This window comes from Hypanus sabinus, chromosome X1 (genome assembly GCF_030144855.1).
Source record: "Hypanus sabinus isolate sHypSab1 chromosome X1, sHypSab1.hap1, whole genome shotgun sequence".
In the NCBI taxonomy this organism is placed as follows: domain Eukaryota; kingdom Metazoa; phylum Chordata; class Chondrichthyes; order Myliobatiformes; family Dasyatidae; genus Hypanus; species Hypanus sabinus.
In genome coordinates this window covers 20,327,432-20,346,918 of record NC_082738.1, presented here as the reverse complement: position 1 = coordinate 20,346,918, position 19,487 = coordinate 20,327,432, and the positions used below count along the sequence as shown (strand labels likewise).

At 41.4% G+C, this 19,487-nt stretch overlaps 1 protein-coding gene and 1 non-coding gene across 3 annotated transcripts in view; one reads left to right on the top strand and one right to left on the bottom strand.

Moving 5' to 3' along the window:
* Nucleotides 1-19,487, bottom strand: part of asic1b (acid-sensing (proton-gated) ion channel 1b) — an 878,352-nt gene that overhangs the window by 220,376 nt on the left and 638,489 nt on the right. The window lies entirely within an intron of this gene.
* On the top strand, nucleotides 11,480-11,579 carry LOC132385017 (small nucleolar RNA U13). Its single transcript, XR_009509055.1, has one exon. It is a non-coding gene; the product is annotated as a small nucleolar RNA U13 (small nucleolar RNA).

The window sequence follows — 19,487 nt, the reverse complement described above, 5'->3', positions numbered from 1 at the left end:
GTACTTTAATTATCCATGCAGCAAACAAGCATACCATGGGAGGACATTCAGTCCATTGTTCATACAAACTCTTTGAAAAACCTATCCCTGAGTCCCTTCTTTAAAATGTTTTCTAAGTTATCATAAGTCATGGATCAATTTTATTCACTATATATTTACATGTATTAAGAATTTGCTGTGTTGTGTTGGTGCAACATTCAATAACTATGAAGAATTATACAAAAAAAACCTAGTTAAAGTATGGATATGGAATAAAATGTGCATAAATACTAGCATGAATTTACAATGCAACCAGCATTATAAAAAGTGGTTTAAAGTGTCTACAGTGCAGTGACTGAGGCAAGAGATAGAGGGGGTTGGAGGAACCAAATAGAATGGTTGATCAGATTAACTGCCTATTGTACTCACTCATGGGTCTTTGAGGGAATTCCAGAAATTCATCCAGGTCTTTTATGCTCAGGAACAATCAGCAGGCACAGTTTGAGAGTATGTGGTATTTTAAAAAAAAACATTCAATGAAATGTCATTTTCAGCTAATTCAAACAAGTCCAATCAGCACAAGTGGGTTGACTTTTCCATCAGTTGTGTCCATCAGATTCCCACTTATAAATAAATCTATGAGCAACATTTAGAGTCATATTAAAGCTGGTGTACAGCTGATTTTGATGAAATAAAAGTGACTTGGTACAGAAACCCGTGAGGAAGGAAACCCTTTACACAATGCACACGGTTTTGGATGCAAGTTGAGTCTAGGTCATTGCCTGCACCTGATGCAGAAACTATTCAGTCCTTCAGGGCACAGCAGCGGTATTTTACCAGCTAGGAATTCCAAAATCTCACCTGCTGATCCAGTGACACGAATTTGAATCCCAGTACCTTGGCTTGGGAATATTCATTAATCAAATAACCCACAATTAAAAAGCATTTTAGTAATGGTGAATGTGAAACTACCAAATTGTTGTTAAAAACTTATCTGGTTTGTTAATGTCTAGGGAAAGATTCTGCAATGGTTACCTGGTTTGGAGAAGACAACCTAATCTGGGCTGACTCTTAATGTCCTTCTGGAGTGACTTAGCAAGCCACTCCGCTGAATGGCATATAGAGAAAGGTAAAAACTGGTGGCTTTATTATTTTGTCTTGGCACATACTTTCAAAACTCCGTCAAACTGATGCCCTTAGTGCAGTGTTGACCAGTTCATGGAGAGGCAAGAGGGATTATTTCACCAACTCTTGACAGCAGATTCAGAAGTTTACTTGAACAGTACAGGGAATCAGCTCTTTGCTTTCACATGGCAGAAACAGATAGCTTCAGCCTATTTGTGGATTCATCATTGTGATCAACTCTAGATTGATCATAAAAGGCAGCAAACAAAAAAGAAGCAATTCTGGCCATTTCTAAAGTACTTTCACTAGTTAATGTTGTCCCAAAGCACTTTGCAGTCAAGTAAGTACTTTTGACGTGAGGGGCATATTATAACTGGCACGTTTGTGCATTGTAAGCTCTCAGAACCAAATGACGATAGCCAGATAATTATCTTTTAGTTGAGTGAAAAACATTGTCCATTCCTCTGAACTTCAAACACTGCTGCAGCATATTTCTCATCCACCTGAGAGGAGAGGCACAGGATGCACTTTTAAGATCCCATCTAAAAGTCAAACCTTAAATTGCGGTAATGTGGGATTCCCACAGTACAGCTCAGATAGGCAGCCTGCAAGTTTGTGCTCAAATCTTCTGCAGCAGGGTTTCCCATCCTGGGGTCCACAGACTCTCTGCTTGATGATATTAGCCTATGGTGTAAAAAAGATTTGGAACCCCTATTCTGGAGTGATTCAAGTGCTCAACCATCTGACGCACAAGTACAAGTGTGACCTACAACCATAGATCAGACTGAAGCTAAATTCAAGAACATTTAGGTCAAATGATTAAAGACAAGCCCAATTCATGGTGCCAATCCTCAGCACTGATCAGGGACAGCACAAAAGCGTGGAGTTTAGTGCAATCACTTAGCCGGTGATCAGTGATTGGGGTTCGATTCCTACCTCTGTCTGTGAGGAGATTGTATGTTCTCCCCACGACTGTGTGGGTTTCCGCCTGCATTCCAAAGATGTACGGTTAGGGTTAGTGAGTTGCACGCATGCTATGTTGGTGCCGGAAGCGTGGCAACACTTGCAGGCTGCTCAGCACAATCCTCATTGATTTGATTTGCTCTGATCCAAAAATGACATGTTCCACTGTTTACTTCAATGTACATGTGACAAATAAAGTTATTCTCTTTTTTAATTTCAAGGGTAATGTTTTCAATCTATCACACTATTCAGCCTTTGAGTATAGGTGGATATAATTCCAAATGGAAACAGAAAATGCAGAAAACATGCAGCAGGTTAGAAAGCATCCAAGGAGAGAGAAGCAAAGTTAATATTTCAGTTTTGTTTGGTGGTTTCATTACTTGACTTGAGTTCTGATCCACAGTATTACTATGTGTCAAAAATGCTACATTGAACATAGAATAGTACAGCACAGTACAGGCCCTTCAGCCCACAATGTTGTGCTGACCCTTAAACCCTGCCTCCCATATAACCCTCCACCTTAATTGATACAAATGCGACTGTATCGTTATCTGATAAATACTAATGTATAACTGAAGCTGCCATGGCCACTGGGTTTGTAATAATGATCCACTAGGTGGCAGGAACAATTCTTCCTCGATTGTCGGAAGTCCCAATATCTGACAACAGCGACACCCACTGGGTGGAAAGAGGAGGCACAGCCTTAATTCAGTGTTCCATCCAACTGAGATTGAACACCAAAAATAGCAAGGCTTTATTCTGCTGCTAGTTTCAAACATATTTAGGCTATTTTATGAGAAAATATCTTCATTTCATCTCAAGCCTCCATTTTTTCCCTGTATATAAAATTGATAACATCTACTATGTAAAGACATCCTCAAGACAACTGTCATTTTGCAGTGCATTAACAGTGGCAGTACCGAGAGCTTGTCATAGCTACAGGAAATATAAACACCTTTGGGTCACCAGAGTCCCAGATGGTGGAGGTGGAGTTGGCAAAATAAAAAGCAATTGGAATCCATATGCCTCATTCAGTGTTGCAAAAGATTTCAAGATGTTTCAGGAGCTGATACAGAGCCTCAGGACCTACAGAGAAGGCAGGACTGGAGCTATGAAATGTTGGAATCATCAAGCAGTGTATCTTCAGGAAGAACAAAGTGCTTTAGGGTCGACTTTCAGAGGCAGGAAGAGGTGTGAAAAGAAGAAAGAGAATTTTTAAATTCTAGACTGTGGTAGAAAATGTACTGTGCTGAGGGCTTTTCTTTGATGGGTGAGTTTCAATGGCTTCAATTGCTCAGGGAGAAATTTTCCACAATACAGTTCCCTCGTTTTCATCCTGAGGATTTTGGCCTCTCTTTGGAAAGTTTACATGGCTTGTTAGAGGGGAGGGCTAAAGAAGGATTTTAATTCACAGAAGGTAGGGCCGACAGACCAGTTTGTTATTTGCTCATTATCCATCTTCTTGGTCTGTATGTACTATCGCTTGGAAAAGGTGAAACCGTTCTGATGGAATAAAACTGGCCAGCAAGGTTGGGGTTAAAAGGGGTTATGATCTGGGAAAAGAAGGGCAAGAAAGTCTTAAGAAGCCAATGAAGCATGCCAAGTTTTCTCTGAGGAGCACCACCAAATCTTGGTGAGGGATCTCAGAGGAGGAATGCAGAAAATGGTATATCTGACAGAAAAATGGGACAGAATTCTGGGCATGTTAAATCATACTAGTCAGTTTCTCTCTCCATGGATGCTGTCTGACCTGCTGAGTGTTTCGTACCTTTTTTGTTTTCATTTAGAATTAAACCCACTGAGACTCAAAGGCTGAATGGTGTTATAGATTGAAACACATTGACAATGCTTTTGATAAAAGGCAATGCCGAGGAATGATACCATTATTGGTATTTCATGCAAGGGTCCACTCTTCTAGTAGGAGACCAGAGCGCTGTCAAACTCTTCTTCCACAAAAATTGCCACAGCCAAACCCCATCTCAGTCCTTGCTTCCCTCCACATTCACATTGTAAAGGAGTGTAGTGGACAATAATCTGGATCGCAAAAAAATTTGCTCCACCTAGACATGTTTGGCCCTCCAGCTCCCAAATCCAGAGGTGTAGGGATGTTGCCAGACCCTATATGCTGTGGGCAGGTGCTTCACAGACATTTTAGCTTGGAAACACCAATAAGTTTCCAGAGAGTTTTGAGTCTTTTTTTAGACTTGAAGGTGGAGATGAGTATATGCTGTAGCTGCTCATTGCTGCAGAGAAAGAATCTCCAATGTCTTCATCAACCTGCCAGAAGCAGGAACGTGGATCATTCTCATCCTACATGGATTCTGAGCTGAAACAATTTGAGAACAGAACTCAAGAAAATTGAAGTGGCCAAGAATCAGAATCAGGTTTATTGTCACCGGCATGTGATGTGGAATTGGTTAACTTAGCAGCAGCAGTTCAATGCAATACATAATCTAGCAGAGAGAGAAAAATAATAAAAATAAAACATAATATTAGTAAATAAACAAGTAAATCCATTTCATATATTGAATAGATTAAAAACGTGCAAAAACAGAAATAACGTATATTTTTTAAAAAGTGAGGTAGTGTCCAAAGATTCAATGTCCATTTAGGAATCGGATGGCAGAGGGGAAGAAGCTATTCCTGAATCACTGAGTGTGTGCCTTCAGGCTTCTGTATCTCCTATCTGATGGTAACAGTAAGAAAAGGGCATGCCCTAGATGCTGGAGGTCCTTAATAATGGACGCTGCCTTTCTGAGACACCGCTACCTGAAGGTGTCCTGGGTACTTTGTAGGTTAGTACCCAAGATGGAGCTGAATAGATTTATAACCTTCTGCAGCTTCTTTCAGTCCTGTGCAGTAGTCCCACCCCACCCCGCCCCCATACCAGACAGCGATGCAGCCTGTCAGAATGCTCTCCACAGTAAAACTATATAAGTTTTTGAGTGTATTTGTTGACACGCCAAATCTCTTGAAACTCCTAATAAAGTATATCCGCTGTCTTGCCTTCTTTATGACGACATAGATATGTTGGGACCAGGTTAGATCCTCAGAGATCTTGACACCCAAGAACTTGTAACTGCTCACTCTCTCCACTTCTGATCCCTCGATGAAGACTGGTATGTGTTCCTTCATCTTACCCTTCCTGAAGTCCACAATCAGCTCTTTCAGCTTACTGACATTGAGTGCCAGGTTGTTGCTGCAGCACCACTCCACTAGTTGGCATATCTCACTCCTGTACGTCCTCTCGTCACGACCTGAGATTCTACCAACAATGGGTGTATCGTCAGCAAGTTTATAGATGGTGTTTGAGCTATGCCTAGCCACACAGTCATGTGTATATAGAGAGTAGAGCAGTGGGATAAGTACACACCCAAGGTGCGACAGTGTTGATCATCAGCAAAGAGGATATGTTATCACCAGACACAACCTAGCGGCATTATTTAATACGTCATAAATATGATCATGGTTCCTCTATCTCATTTTCCTGCCTCTTCCCTTCATCTCTCAATCTCTCTTCAATTCTGCACCTATCAATATCTAAATTACAATTCCTTGTGCCTTTCCTTCTTCACCGCTCTCCTACATCCCTTGTTCCTTTCTCCCCACTCTCTAAATCCACAGTTCTCACCACCCTCTTCTTTCACTTCCAGTTCCCCTCCTTATTCCCCAAACACTGCCCCAATTACTATACCTCTCCCCAATCTTGTTCCTTATCCTTCGTCCCTTCCAACTGATCCTCAACCCTCCCCAATTTCCGTCCCCTCTTCCCCATCATTCTCTCCCCTAATTTTCTTCTGCATCTTTCTCCTAGCCCCCCCACTCTTTCCTTCATGCTCCATCCCTCCCCAGTCCCTCACCTGTCTCTCTCAACCACCCCCAAATCCCTCAACTTTCCTCAGTCCTCTTATTGTGTCTGTTGACAACAGAATAGGATTGAAGGAACATTTTCTAGACATTATCTGTTGTGATTTAAATGGATTTAAAGAACATCTTATCCAATTGCTTTATATTTTTACTGCGCTGTACCTTGTTTCTGCCTCTTCCTGTGGTTAGATTCTGGGAAGCCTACTTGAATTATAGGTTCTGCTTTTCCTGTGAGTGAGCTGCATCCTTCTTACAAATGCATTAAGTAGTAAATATCTCTTGCTGAGAATCGCCTCCCCTGAATGCGCAGAGCATTGGTAAATTGGATGCATAAGAGTAGGAAGCTTCACAATGTGGCACTATTACTAAATAGTTAGGGCATGCTGACTTAACACGAAAGTCAATGTGGATGTGTCTCTGTCAGTCAGTTCAAGTTTAATTGTCGTTCGACTGTACATGAATACCCATGAATACAGCCAAATGAAACAGCATTACACCAAGGCCAGGGTGCAAAACACAGCATAAGGCACATATAGCACATACAAGGTATCAGCAAAATTTAGTCACACAAAAAAAATGTCCAACAAGGTCTTGTGATCACAAGAAAAGCAACTAAGATGATCACTTGTTGTTAGACTGCACACCGACTCCTTTGGTGCCTTGCTGAAGCAGGCAGCAGCATAATCCATAACAATTAAGTACCTCCCATAGCTAATAGAGTGACCACTGAGTGTATGTTTGTGGTCTTCTGCTTCTGTAGCCCATCCACTTCAAGGTTGAACATAGTCAACTCAGAGATGCTCTTCTGCACACAACTGTTGTAACACGTGGTTATTTGAGTTGCTGACAAGAAAGTGACAGTTTAAGTGCCATCCCAGATTGTCTGGGATGCCATGAAAGCATATCTGAGGGGGCAAATAATCTCTTACACAGCAAATCTCAACAGAAGATCCCGCACAGATCGATTAGACCTCATTAACCAGATTAAAGAATTGGATCAAATATATGCCCAAACTAAGAACCCTGAATTATACAAGAAGCGTGTTGAACTCCAAACTAAATTTAACCTTCTGTCCACTCAACCTGTCGAACGCCAACTTCTCGAAAGCAAGAGTCGCTTTTACATTCATGGGGATAAGTCTGGTAAATTTCTAGCCAATCAGCTGAGGCGTTCCAAAGCCAAACAACATATTACAAAGATCCGGAAGGAGAAGGGAGACTTTACATCGGATCACTTAGAAATTAATGACGCAGTTAAAAATTTTTATTTTCGGCTTTATTCCTCTGAATCTCTGAATGACAATATCTCTGTTGATCAATTTTTACAGAATCTGAATATCCCCTCACTTTCATCTGATTTCAAAGCCAAACTCAATGTGCCTATGTCATTAGAAGAAATATCTACTGCAATTTCTGCACTGTCCTCAGGGAAATCTCCTGGACCTGATGGGTTCCCTGTAGAATTTTATAAATCATTCTCTTCACTTCTTTCTCCTCAGTTACTTTCAGTATTATCTGACTCGTTTAATTACGGCAAATTGCCACCCTCTTTCAGTGAGGCATCTATTATTCTTCTTTTAAAAAAGGGCAAAGACCCAACAGAATGTTCCTCATATAGGCCAATCTCTCTGCTCAATGTTGATGTAAAGATCTTAGCTAAAGTTTTGGCTCATAGATTAGAATCCATCATTCCCTCCATTATCTCTGATGACCAAACAGGCTTTATTAAAAACCATCTCCCTTTTTTTAACATTCGGCGTTTATTTAATATCTTATACACACCTCCAACTGGGATCCCTGAATGTGTTATTTCCCTCGATGCGGAGAAAGCATTTGATCGTATAGAGTGGAACTACCTTTTTGCAGTTTTAGAAAAATTTGACCTTGGCCAAAGTTTCATCTCTTGGATTCAATTGCTGTACCTGTGTCCTACAGCCTCTGTTTTAACCAATTTTCAGAAATCCCAAGCATTTAATCTCAAACGTGGTACCTGCCAGTGATGCCCCTTAAGTCCCTTTCTCTTTGATTTGGCTATGGAACCTCTGGCGATAGCATTTTGAAACTGCCCTGAATTGACTGGGATTTGGAGAGGGGGTGTCGAGCATAAAGTTTCTCTCTATGCTGATGACTTATTACTCTTTCTCTCAAATCTGTCTACATCCTTACCTCTAATGTTTTCACTTCTTGACCAGTTTAGCCAGATCTCTGGCTATAAGCTTAATTTACATAAGAGTGAAATTCTCCCAATTAATAAAGAAGCACAAGAACTAACATTTCATGATCTCCCTTTTAAAGTAGTCCATAATCAATTTACTTATCTTGGAATTACAGTCACAAGGAAGTTTAAAGATCTCTTTCGTGAAAACTTTGCCAATCTTTCATATGCTATAAAACAGAGTCTGGTACAATGGTCACCTCTATCTATGTCTTTGGTAGGTCGTATTAATGTTGTTAAAATGTATGTTCTCCCCAAATTTTTATACCTATTTCAATCTATCCCAATTTTTATTCCTAAATCATTTTTTGATTCCTTAGACTCTATTATTTTGTCATATCTGTGGCAGAATAAGCGCTCTAGAATTAATAAAATCCATCTCCAAAAATCTAAAAAAGAGGGTGGCATGGCTTTACCTAACTTTCGTTTATATTATTGGGCAGCTAATATACGTTGTGCTACCTTCTGGTCTTTCTTCCATGGCCAACCCGAGTGCCCTAACTGGGTGGCGATGGAGTTGAGCTCCACTAAAGAATTATCTATCTCTGCACTCCCTAGTAGTCTGCCCAGATCAATAGCTAATCCTCTTGTTAGACACACTTTGCGTATATGGGCTCAGATCAGGAAATGCTATGGTTTCCAGGGGTTTTCCGTTTCCAGCCCTGTTGCTCATAATCACCTTTTTTTACCTACTACATACGATTCAGCATTCCAGGTTTGGTAGAGGAAGGGCATTAGACATTTTGAAGATCTTTTCATTGATAATCGCTTTGCTTCCTTTCAGCAGCTCTCTGTTAAGTTCAATCTGCCCAATGCTCATTTTTTCAGATATCTCCAAATCCGACACTTTATTGCTCCTTTAATTCCTAACTTCCCTGAAATGCCTGCGAAAAATGCTATGGACCTATTTCTTTCCATGAATCCACTAGGTAAAGGCTTAATATCAATCATCCGAGACAAACTAGCGGCCTTACGACGGGCCCCCATGGATAAAATCAAAATGGCCTGGGAGCAGGATTTAAATATCTCCTTATCTGAGGAGAGCCGGGATTCAGTTCTCAAATCGGTTAACTCAACCTCTCTTTGTGCTCGCCACTGCCTTTTACAGTTTAAAATTGTTCATAGAGCCCATTTGTCTAAATCTAAACTATCTCGATTCTACCCTAGCGTTAGTCCGCTCTGTGATAAATGCAAGAGGGGCGTGGCCTCTCTCATCCATATGTACTGGTTCTGTCCTAGCTTGGAGAAATTCTGGAAAGATGTCTTCACTATGTTATCGTGTATTCTGAATCAGCACCTAGAATCAAACCCCTTAATTGCTCTGTTCGGTTTTTGGGGCGAGAAAGATTTATGTCTGGGTCCGACCAAATGCTGAATATTATCCTTTGCCTCTCTCCTGGCTAGACGCTTGATCCTCCTCAGATGGAGAGATGTTGCCCCGCCCACTCATGCTCAATGGCTTAATGACATCATGGCCTGTTTGGACCTCAAGAAAATTCATTATTCAGTTCTCAATTCGGATCTAAAGTTCCATAAGGTCTGGGGTCCTTTTATCGAGTACTTTCATAACCTTCCTCTTGACTAGGGTTTTTTTCTCTTTTCGGTCCCTTGCTTTCAGCTCCTTTTTTTTCTGGTAGAAGGCATTATTATCCTCTGTTGCTGAGTGTATTCACAGTCTGGGAGTTTGGCTGTCCTGACTTATACTCTCTATATTGTGTTGTGGTTGGTCTGGAGTTGCTGTTGTTTTTTCTTGTGTTGTGGGGCTTGGGGAGGACACTAAGCTTACTTATCTTTAATTTAGGTGCTTTTTTTTGTTAAATTCTCTTCCTTTGTAGCATATTGTTATTGTATGCTTAATTTTGCACTGTTTTAATGTTCCTCATTGGGATTTGGGGTTTTTAATTTGTAAAATGTTTTGAAAAACTAATAAAAAAATTAATAAAAAAAGAAAGTGACAGTTTGAACCAATGTGGCCATTCTCCTCCAACCTCTCTCATTAACAAGGCGTTTTTTCCTCCACAGGACTGCCACTCACTGGATTTTATTTTGCACCATTCTCTATAAACTCTAGAGACACTTGAGCTTGAATATCAGCAGTTTCTGAGATACTCAAACCATCCCATCTGGCACCAACAATCATTCCACAAAGTCACTTAGATCACATTTCTTCTCCATTCTGTCATTTTGTCTGAACAACTGAACCTCTTGACCATGCCTTAATGCTTTTATGCATTGATTTGCTGCCATATGATTGGCTGATAAGATATTTGTATTAACAAGGTGTACCTAATAAAGTGGCTACTGAGTATAGAACACTACCACCACAATGTTTCCCCTAAATGCTGGAATTCCTTCACAAAATCTTTAATCCCCCCCCCCCTTTCTTTAAGAGGCTTCACAGCTCAAGTACAGTACAAAGTTCTGGGAATTGTGTTACAGGACAGGCAGAATTCCACTGGAGAAGGTTCAGAAGTAATTTATAAGGATATTGACAGAACAAGGAAATTATAATCAAGGGGAAAGATTGGATCAACTGAGGTTGTTTTCCTTCAAATGACCGTGGGGAAGCGTTAAAACTGTAAAATATTGGGGAGGCTGCACAGAATGAATTTTCCTGAGTAGAGGGCTCAAAAAAAACCAAGGTGATTATTGGAATATCTGAAGGAGAGCTGGTGCATTTTATCCCCCCCATCCCCCCCACCCAGAGTATGGTAGGGATCTGGAACTCAAACCGGAAAGGAGGTAGAAACTCTCATTACACAAAGATGAGGTTAAGCTGGCCAAGTGCTGGCACAGGCAAGGTAGGTTGAATAACCTCTTCGTGTCATAAATTTTCTCCAATTGCTTAAACTTTCCTCTTTAGACAATGTTTGCTCCCCTCTGGCTTAATACATCTTCCTATATGGTTCAGAGTCAAACTGTCAACATTGCCTGGATCAGATCAGCTGTAGTCATATTGAACAGCGGATCAGGCTTAAGAAGCCGAGTGGCCCATTCCTGCTCCTATTATAAGAGATCCATGTTGGCACGTGGCCAAGAGGTTAAGGACTTTGTCTAGTGATCTGAAGGTCGCTAGTTTGAGCCTTGGCTGAGGCTGCATGTGTGTCCTTGAGCAAGGCACATTGTTCTGCGACGACACCGGTGCCAAGCTGTATGGGTCCTAATGCCCTTCCCTTGGACAACATCGGTAGTGTGGAGAGGGGAGACTTGCAGCTTGGGCAACTGCCGGTCTTCCACAAAAAAAAAAGCTTGGCCAGGCTTGCACATTGGAAACTTTCCAAGGCACAAATCCATGGTCTATCAAGACTAACGGAGACCTACATATAAGAGATCCTTCTGGTTCAGAAAGACGATGAATGGGGTTTTCATGTGCATGCGTGAGCTGTGCCACCCAATATATTTGTTACGGATTGGCACATTACTTCAAACCTGTTCCAGAGGGACATGCATTGCACAATTTAATTATAACCATATAACAATTACAGCACGGAAACAGGCCATCTCGGCCCTAGTCTGTGCCGAACGCTTACTCTCACCTAGTCCCACCGCCCTGCACTCGGCCCATAACCCTCCATTCCTTTCCTGTCCATATTACCTATCCAATTTTTTTTTTTTTTAAATGACAAAATCAAACCTGTCTCTACCACTTCTACTGGAAGCTCGTTCCACACAGCTACCACTCTCTAAGTAAAGAAGTTTCATCTCGTGATACCCCTAAACTTTTGCCCCTTAACTCTCAACTCATGTCCTGTTTGAATCTCCTCTACTCTCAATGGAAAAAGCCTATCCACGTCAACTCTATCTATCCCCCTCATAATTTTAAATACCTCTATCAAGTCACCCTCAACCTTCTACGCTCCAAAGAATAAAGACCTAACTTGTTCAACCTTTCTCTGTAACATAGGTGCTGAAACCCAGGTAACATTCTAGTAAAATGTAATTAGCTAATTTCCAGCTCTTTGGGCTTTGTGCTTACTGGTTTCTGCTCACCTTTTGTTAGTGTTCTCCTTTCTACATGTTCTGGTAACATTTTAGCTGTTCCACATTACACGGTTGTGTTTATATACATCTTACTGAACTTGTGTAATTGTTACTGCTTACTGTAGATGGCCCACATTTAATTGCAAGGGAGGATAGGTATCACTTCTACCATGAGGTTTATGGTCAGATTGAGTTTTTGATAATCAGTAATGCACAAAGTACTGGAGGAACTCAGCAGATCAGACAGCATCCATGGAAATGAATAAACAGTAGGTGTTTCTGGCCAAGACCCGTCTTCAGGACTGAGAAGGAAGAATAATATGGGGGTGAGAGGGGAAGAAGGATAGCTGGAAAGTGATAGGTGAAGTCAGGTAGGTGGGAAAGGTCCCAGGCTGGAGAGGAAGGAATCTGATAGGAGAGGAGTGGACCATGGGAGAAAGGGAAGGAGGAGGGAACACAGGGGGAAGTAATAGGCAGGTGAGAAAAGTTAAGACGACAGAGTGGGGGACAGAAAAAGAAGAAAGGGGACGGAATGTTTAACTGGAAGGAGAAATTGATATTCATGCCATCAGTTTGGAGTTGATCCTTTACCTTGCTTGTGACCTCATTGTGGCCACAGACAGATGGGCATCTGATTCCTAAATGGACAGTGAACCCATGAACACCTCCTCACTTTTTAAAATATACATCATTTCTGTTAACCTACCAAATGTTCAAAGGACTAGAGAGGGTGGATGTGGAGAGGATGATTTCTATGGTAGGGGTATTCAGAACTCAAGGTTACAGCCTCAAAATTGAGGGATGACCTTCTAGATCAAAGGCAAGGAGGAATTTTTTTTAGGCAGAGAGTGGTGAACCTGTGGAATGGTCTGTCACAGACTGTGGTGGAGGCCAAGTATGTGGGTATATTTAAGGTGGAAGTTGATCATTTCCTGATTGTTCAGGGCATCAAAGGATATGGCGAGAAGCCAGTTGTGTGGGGTTGAGTGGGATCTGGGATCAGCCATGATGGAATAGCAGAGCAAACCCGATGGGCTAAATGGCTTAATTCTGCTCCTATGTCTTCTGGTCTTATTTTATATGTTTACAAAAAGGATGTTAGTGAGTTCAATGAGTTTTTACAACATCTGTGGCTCAAATGTTCATGAATGAAATCAGTGTTTTAATCAACATTTAATGGATTGAGCAATTCACCAATTACCTGGAATAAGCTCTACAGTTTTTATCCAGTAGCATAACTGTTATGCTTCCATAACTTAGATTGTATCCTATGCTACTCTGCTACAGTACTATCTGGATTCATGCTGAGAAAATTCTTAAAAGGGAGAAAATGCTTAGCCATCTCACAGTTGCACAGATTACAAGTGAAGGCAGGGGAAGGGAGAATGGTTTCTAATAATCAGAAAAGTATAGGTGAGGAAAATAGTCATTCCTACCATCAAGGAGGTGGTACAGGAGCCTGAAGACAGACAGATGCACAATGTTTCAGGAACAGCTTCTTCCCTTCCGCTATCAGATTTCTGAATGGACAATGAACACTATCTCACGATCGAAAAGGCAGAGGTGAAGGTCAGGCCGGATCTGCTTGCTGCTCTGCGACGTTTACTCAGCTCTGAGCTACACTGAGATTGAGGTTGAGGCCTGCTCTGGGCTTCGTGTCTGAGGACTCACTTTTGTTTTAAATGCTATTTGCTTACTTTTATTGTTAGCATGATTTGTTTTTTCTTTCTCTTGGCACATTGGGTGTTTGAACATCTTTGTTTATGGGTTCTATGATGTTTCTTTGTTTTGTGCTGCCTGTTAGGAGACAAATCTCAAGATTGTATAATGTACATACTTTGAGAATAAATGTACTTGAACTTTTGCACTACTTATTTTTTTAATAAATATACAAATTATATACATTTCTCATTGTAATTTAGCTTATTATGCATTGCAAATACTGCTGTTGCATGAAACAAATTTTATGACACATGCCAGTGATATTAAACCGGATTCTGTTTTTAAGAAGTGGAAGCATGTAAAGGGGAGATTAGTGAAGAGGTTAATGGAAACAGAAGGAAAGGCAAACCTGAGATCACAACTTCCCAGTAAAGGGGATGCCAACAAAGACTGATATTGACTGGCTCAACAGCCAGGCACAGGGAATAATTGACACCCTGAATACAAAGGGGAAAGAATGCCAGTGAGAGTGGCGACATCATACTAAAAATTGATTCATTGTTAAATTATAAAAACACTTAAAACTGCCCAGACTGACTCACTTTCAGTGTTAATATTTAACATAGAAATGCACAGATGATCTGGATTTGCTCTTCAATCTTGTTGCTTTGCTTTGGGATGGTTGTTTCGTCCGCCTTGTCTTACGCAGTCCATGTAACTGGCCCATGACCTAGATTATCATTGAGAGCTCTGTGACCTTTCTGGTGGGTTCCATCACTTTGTTTTGTATTGAAGCTGTTAGTCAGTGTATGAAATGTTTCCTCTGATGGTCTGAATGGAGTTTTTTGTGCTTTCCAGTGTTGGTTTTGAAGAGAGCGACTCCACAATACCATTTCTAACCCCAAGTTCAATGAGCTGATTAGCCATTTCCTACCCCTGACTTTTCAGTGAGCTGCATAAGCTGCTTAGTATTAATGAATGGTGAGATATTCAAGTGTCCTGGCTGACTGTGCACAATTAGCACACATTAATCAATCTACTTTCCATTAATACCACTAGGTATTAAGTCTTCAACTTTTGAGACCAATCAATATTTCTTGAAGGGAAAAGAGATTGCAGCAAATGTAATGAACTCAGTCATAACAATCTACTTGCTTGGTAGCATTCTCCAGACCAGCCCAAAATGCATTCCTATGGTGTAACAAGGTTGTAAATGCAATTTCCATAAGGTGATAGGTGAGAGCAGGCGAGTTGGAGAGGGGGGAAATTAAGAAAATGGGAGGTGATGGGTAAAAAAAAGATACCATGCTACCTTTTCCACTCATCACCTCCCTTCTTACTTCATCTGCCTTCCCCCCCCCCCCAACCCACCCAGCTTCACCTGTCACCTTCTAGCTTGTACTTCTCTGCCGTCCCCCTTATTCTGGCTTCCTCCCCCTTCCTTTCTAGTCCCGATAAAGGGTCTCTGGCCAAAACATTGATGGTTTATTCATTTCCATAGATACTGTCTGACCAGCTGAGTTCCTTCAGCTGTGTGTGTCTTGCATGTCTGTCTCTGGATTTCCAGCATCTGCAGATTCTCTTGTGCTCAGATCCACAACATGTCTCCACAGACCAGGAAATTTACACAAAGGCATATCTCCTGAAGAGCACTGAAAGTATCATAGAAGTCAGAGTGAGGTGGGGGGGGGGGGGAAAGAGAGAGAAGAAATTCTGGACACAATGGGACCAATTTTGGAAACCGGAAGGCTTCCTCCTGCATTCTGAGAAAACCAAGCTTCAACTAAAGTTCTCATAAACCAGACTCTTAACTAGTATTTCCAATTAAAGGCACTGACAGCTTCAGCATTATGGGCCGATTAACGTATCATGGTTGTCAGACAGATAAGACTAACAAGCTGGGAAGAATCCTGAATAGCTTTGATAATGACAGCAGGTGTTGTTCTCATTGTGATTTAAATAGAGAGGAGTACAGAAGAAAACGGCACTTAACTGGAACACTATTCCTTGTCAAGCTAACTTAAAGTCGAGCATTTATAGCTACTGACAGGTGTCTGTCTAGTTGAATGACACATTGGACAAGATTCCTGTGACAGATTTTCTCATTTCATTTGGTTTCCAAAGGTCACATCCCTTCAATGAATAAAATATAGTATATTAGCTTACGCATTGCCCTGCCACATCAGAAGCGTTCGATTAAGATGGCTTTTAGAAGAGGGCAAAAATAAAGAATATTTTAAGAAGCTTTTGAGAAAAGGAAAAATAGAATGAAAATATCACCATAGAATGTGGAAGATTAAGAAAAAAATTAATGCTTCAACTTTTGCCTTGTGTATCCGGGTCGCCAACTGAAGCGTCGCGGGAGATTACAACATTGAGACAGCAGTGTACATTCCTGTCGAAATAAGCAGTGCTGCAGACTGTAACATCGAAACAGCAAGCTGTTGGTCTTTCCTCTTGCTGTGGCAGGAGCGATATCACTCTCTCCCTTGTTGGTGAGAGAGAGCCTGTGAGATCAGTCTTCACTGTGGAAGACACTAACAGTATGCCTGTAGTGTGTGAGGGAAGAAAAGTGGGTGCAGTTACGATTACAAGAGAGAAGGTGCTCAAAAAGCTGAAAGACCTACAGGTACATAAGTCACCTGGGCCAGATGAACTGCACCCTAGGGTTCTGAAAGAGGTAGTGGTAGAGATTGTGGTGGCATTAGAAATGATCTTTCAAAAATCATTGGACTCTGACATGGTGCCAGGGGACTGGAAAATTGCAAATGTCACTCCACTCTTTAAGAAAAGAGGAAGGCAGCAGAAAGGAAATTATAGACCAGTTAGCCTGACCTCAATGGATGGGAAGATGTTGGAGTTAATTGTTAAGGATGAGGTTGTGGAGTACTTGGTGACACAGGACAAGATAGGACAAAGTCAGCATGGTTTCCTTAAGGGAAAATCCTGCCTGATTAACATGCTGGAATTCTTTGAGGAGATTACAAGTTGGATAGATAAAGGGGATGTAGTGGATGTTGTATATTTGGATTTTCAGAAGGCCATTTACAAGGTGCCACACATGAGGCTGCTTACCAAGTTAAGAGCCCATAGTATTATAGGAAAGTTACTGACGTGGTTAGAGCATTGGCTGATTGGTAGGAGGCAGCGAGTGGGAATAAAAGGATCCTTTTCTGGTTGGCTGCCAGTGAATAGTGGTGTTCCACAGGGGTCAGTGTTGGGACCACTTCTTTTTATGCTGCATATCAGTAATTTAGATGATGGAATAGATGGCTTTATTGCCAAGATTGGTGGAGGGGCAGGTAGTGTTGAGGAAACAGGTAGGATGCAGAAGGACTTAGATTAGGAGAATGGGCAAGAAAGTTGCAAATGAAATAAAATGTTGGAAAATGCATGGTTATGCACTTTGGTAGTAGAAATAAATGTGCAGACTATTTCTAAACGGGGATAAAAACCAAAAATCTGAGATGCAAAGGGACTTGAGAGTCCTTGCGCAGAACACCCTCAAGGTTAACTTGCAGGTTGAGTCGGTGATGAGGAAGGCAAAAGCCATATTAGCATTCATTTCAAGAGGTCTAAAATACAAAAGCAAGGATGTGATGCTGAGGCTTTATAAGGTACTGGTGAGGCCTCACCTTGAGTATTGTGAACAGCTTTGGGCCCCTCATCTTAGAAAAAATGTGGTGGCATCAGGGAAGGTCCAGAGGAGGTTCACAAGGATGATTCCAGGAATGAAAGGGTTATCATATGAGGAACATTTGACGGCTCTGTACTCACTGGAATTCAGAAGGAGGAGGGGGGAAAGTCGATGAAATCTTTCAAATGTTGAAAGGCCTGGAGAGAGTAGATGAGGAAAGGATGTTTCCCATGGTGGGAAGAGTCTAGGACAAGAGGACACAGCCTCAGGGTAGAGGGGTGCCCTTTCAAAACAGAGCTGTGGAGAAATTTCTTCAGCCAAATGGTGGTGAATTTTTGGAATTTGTTGCCACATGCAGCTGTGGAGGCCAGGTCGGTGGATGTATTTAAGGCAGAGATTGATAGGCTCTTGATTAGACACGACATCAAAGGTTATGGGCAAAAGGCCGGGAACTGGAGTTGAGGAGGAGAACGATGGGCCTAATTCTGCTCCTATGTTTTATGGTCTTATGTCAAAGTATTGGGATGGACTTTAGATCATGGTCTCTGGGGGCTTTGCTATTGCTTGCATGGTGGGTGGTGGTGGTGGGGGCTGATGCTTTTGCTAGAGCAAGTTGGGGAGGGTTGATGCTTTTGCTGTTTATGTATAGGAGGGGATGGGGAGCTTTAGGGTTCTAATGTTTTTCTGTCATTCATTCTTTGGGGTTTTTTCTTCTTTTTCATGGATGTCTGTGAAGAGCAAGAATTTCAGGTTGTATACTGTATAGATTCTCTAATATTAAATTGAACCATTGAATATATTCAGATGCCTATTTGACACCCATTTGCTTTCTTTTCCTTTGGAACCAATGGAGAGTAAAATCAGGGCAATAGAAAGGAGGGATTAGTGTGTGGAATAAGAAAAGGTGGTAAAGTGCAGCTGGTGCTGCCACTGCACAGCTCCAGAGACCAGACTTCAGCTGCTGTTTCTATAGTCTGCACACTATGACTGTGCGCAGTTCCCTCCATATTCCAAACATATTCTGGCAGATTCATTAGGGGAGAAGCTTACAGTACCCAAAATAGGGAAGTAGTGAAGGAATTAGAAGGGAGCTGATAGGCTGGTGAGAGAGAATAAGTTGCAGGAATACAGGGAAATAAGATGCCATTTTCCTCAGGCTGGCTCCCAACAGAGCCAGCATAACAATTACATCCCATGTTGTAGCAAAAAAAAATCAAGAATGCGGAAGGCCTGTAATTATTGTCCATCCCCATCCTTCATTGACCTTGAAACAGTGGTGAGGGTGAGCTGTCTTCTTAAACTGGTAAAAGGTGCTCTCTGAAAGTAAAGAACATAAGTGAACTTAGCAAATGCCTGAGGTAAGGCATACTGAGGATATCCTAAACCAAGACTGCTACTGGCCTTGACCTGAGCTCAAAGTCATTGTTGATTCATTCGCTGAAGCATACAAGAATCTTAAATTTAACAACTGAAAATCAATAGTCTCTACTAACCTGGCTCTGCCATGCATCATTGCCCACTGATATTAAGGGCCCACAACAAGGCCTGTACGACTTCACCTAATGGAAGAGCCATCTCTTAGCAAAGGCAGACACTGGTGATGAAATTCACCATCACCTTCAGCCTTTGAGCACCTGCGGAATAGAGAGTTTGAGGATCAAGGCCTCAAACCCAACACAAATTTCAAAGTAAATATTATCATCAAACTACATATACATCATATATTACCCTGAGATTCACTTTCCTGTGGGCATTCACAGCGTTATAAAAAATGAACCTCAACCCCTGCTTGAGTGTTGGTAGTTTTGCTACTAGTTGTGAGAAATGTACAATCGTCATGTCATTGGATGTCAAAGGTAAATGGTTAGACTCTCTCATTAGGGATAGTCAATGCTTGGCACTTCTATATCACATGCTACTTATAAGCCCATGCTTCATTGTTGTTTTGGTCTTACTGCTGAGCAGTTGGAAATTGAATTGAGCATGGTGCAATCAACAAACATGTCCACTTGTGACCAGGTGATGGAAGGAGGATCATTGAGTAAGCAGCTACATATG